Below are 266 nucleotides of genomic sequence, written 5' to 3' on the forward strand. Positions count from 1 at the left end.
GATCGAGTAGCATACATGAACGACCGATCTCTGGTGAACGACTGAGACTCCGTTGCCTCTTCGCTAGACCGGGCCCCGAGCTTCATCCCCACCGCGAGCAGATTTAATCCCCACTTTATTGCTCGGTCGGCAGGCCCTCCTTCTCCCACTAAACGCACCTCGCATGGTATACAACCCATCCAGATTATTTGGTCGCTTTAGCAATGCGCGGGGCCCGTCGGTGGCCTGTTGGAGATGGAAACCGCTCGCGGGATAGCGCATGCGCG

Source organism: Apis laboriosa, unplaced genomic scaffold, assembly GCF_014066325.1.
Source record: "Apis laboriosa isolate Shangri-la unplaced genomic scaffold, ASM1406632v1 scaffold17_cov146, whole genome shotgun sequence".
NCBI classification, from domain to species: domain Eukaryota; kingdom Metazoa; phylum Arthropoda; class Insecta; order Hymenoptera; family Apidae; genus Apis; species Apis laboriosa.